Here is a 2,500-nt window from a genome sequence, read left to right on the forward strand (position 1 = left end):
ACCTTATATACATGATAGGATGTTTTGCCCTCCTTCAAGAAAATTTTAAACCACCATCATTCAGCAGTTGATGTCAGATTCACTTGTATGAATCCTAGAACCATTGGTAGCTTCCAAAAACACAGAGAAATTGCCCTCCTTGATGCAATCCGATGTAGTGTATTTATTTAATTGCTGCCGATGTAATCAGCAGACCTACGTTGGAAGTACGAGCCAGTTACTCAAAGTGAGATGTGATGCTCATAGAGGTGTAAGTTACCGAACGGGCAGCAAATTATCCACCCCTGAACAATCAAATATCAGGAATCACGTCAGAATCTTTAAGGTCATTATGGCATCACCATACGAACACCACCTCCTCGTTCCTGAAAGTTTGGCAATTAAGAAACTGGTACCTTCACTTAACAACCATACTGCCTCAGTACCTTTGTATATAGCATAAAGCCACATCACTTTGTTTTTTGCCTCTTCTTGAATTTGTTCCATCTTCCTGACACGGGTCGGCGGGACTGCATGAGCGAGGTATTTTCCTCATTTTTTAATATTTCTTATATTTTTTTATATGTTTTTATTCGTAATTTTACTTAGAAATATTTTAATTGTTTATGATTTTACATTTTCCTTTCTTAAACGTGTTATATATTGATGTAATACTCATTCTTTGAGATTTTTTAGTTCACAATTTTACTTAGAAATACTTTAATTGATAATAATTTTTCGTTAACTTGCTTAATTGTTTTTTACCGATGTAAATTTATTTCTTGCCTTTAGTCTGAAGATGGGACTTAGTCTCGAAACGTCGCTAGCGATAAAGAATCCTATGTAATGTGCCATGTCCTTCTCTCTCTCTCTCTCTCTCTCTCTCTCTCTCTCCCTCTCTCTCTGTATATATATATATATATATATATATATATATATATATATATATATATATATATATATACATATACATATATATAAGAAAGAAGAAGTAGAAGAAGGAGTAGAAGAATAATGAGAAAAGAATAATAATAATAATAATAATAATAATAAATAAGAAAAACAGAAATGAAAGAAAAAAGAACTAGTGGGTACTTATAAACCTCCGACTCCCAGAGAGATTGGTGATGTGAGGGAGAAGTGATCAGGAGGTGCAGATCCCGGAGAACAGAGGAGACTCACTTTATTGTTCCTCCAATTTCCTCCCCCTTATTTCATTATTTCCCAACGACGACGAAAAACTCTCTCTCTCTCTCTCTCTGACTGCTCAGGAAGCCTACGTTCGGCCCAAAGAATTCCTCAAGGCCACTGCTGCCTGCAAAGCTATATCACCGGAAGTGTCGTGCACCAAACATAGTACAGACTTACCGTGCAATACCATACATTAAAGCAATGGCATACAAGCTAGAACATGAAAAGGCACGGAAAAGCGCCTCAAGTGGCGTGGTCGGTAAGGTATTGGCGTACCACCTCGGTGGCCGCGAGTTCGAATTCTCGGGCATTCCATTGAGGTGTGAGAGATGTGTATTTCTGGTGATAGAAGTTCACTCTGGACGTGGTTCGGAAGTCACGTAAAGCCGTTGGTCCCGTTGCTGAATAACCACTAGTTCCATGCAACGTAAATACACCATACAAGCAAACAAACAGAAAGCACGAAAGTCAACAGTTGGCAAGCATCACTAGTGAAGTTAAATCTCTGTCTCTCTCTCTCTCTCTCTCTCTCTCTCTCTCTCTCTCTCTCTATTTTTTTTTTTTTTCATGTATGAAAAGATAAAAAGTTAAGGTTAATATCTATAGTTGATACTGACATGTGCTATTATTATTATTATTATTATTATTATTATTAGTTATTATTATTATTATTATTATTATTATTATTATATTATTATTTTGGTTTATTACAGTCCTCCACTTCGACTAGGTGGTATTTATATGTGGGGTTCCAGGTTGGCATCCTGCCTACTTAGGAGTAGTCCATCACTCTTCTTACTGTGTGCGCCGTTTCTAGGATCACACTCTTCTGCATGAGTCTTGGAGCTACTTCATCCTCTAGTTTTTCCAGATTCCTTTACAGGGATCTTGGGATCGGCCTAGTGTTGTTGTTATTATTATTATTATTATTATTATTATTATTATTATTATTATTATTATTATTATTATTTATTATTATTCCCTCTTCTTTTATATTATTTAATTAAGAAGCAATAGAAAAAGAAGTAAGGAAAATAAAAAAAGTATTAAAAGAAAAAGAAAAGAAGAAAAGAAGAAAGGCAGAAGAAACCAAAGAAGAAAAAGGCAGGCATCAAGAAGAGAAGTACTATTAGTACAGTCCGTGACAGCCAGTGGAAGGAACTAGGGCACCAAAGAGGAAGGAACTGAAAGAAACAAGAAATAAATCAAGACTGAGCCATGGGTGAAGTTGAAAACAAAGGAATAGGCAGAACCGTGGCAGGGATCAGGAGAGAAGGAAGGAGCCCCATCAGAAAATTCCTGAACCCACCCCATCAGAAAATTCCTGAAC

This window comes from Macrobrachium nipponense, chromosome 20 (genome assembly GCF_015104395.2).
Source record: "Macrobrachium nipponense isolate FS-2020 chromosome 20, ASM1510439v2, whole genome shotgun sequence".
Lineage (NCBI taxonomy): Eukaryota > Metazoa > Arthropoda > Malacostraca > Decapoda > Palaemonidae > Macrobrachium > Macrobrachium nipponense.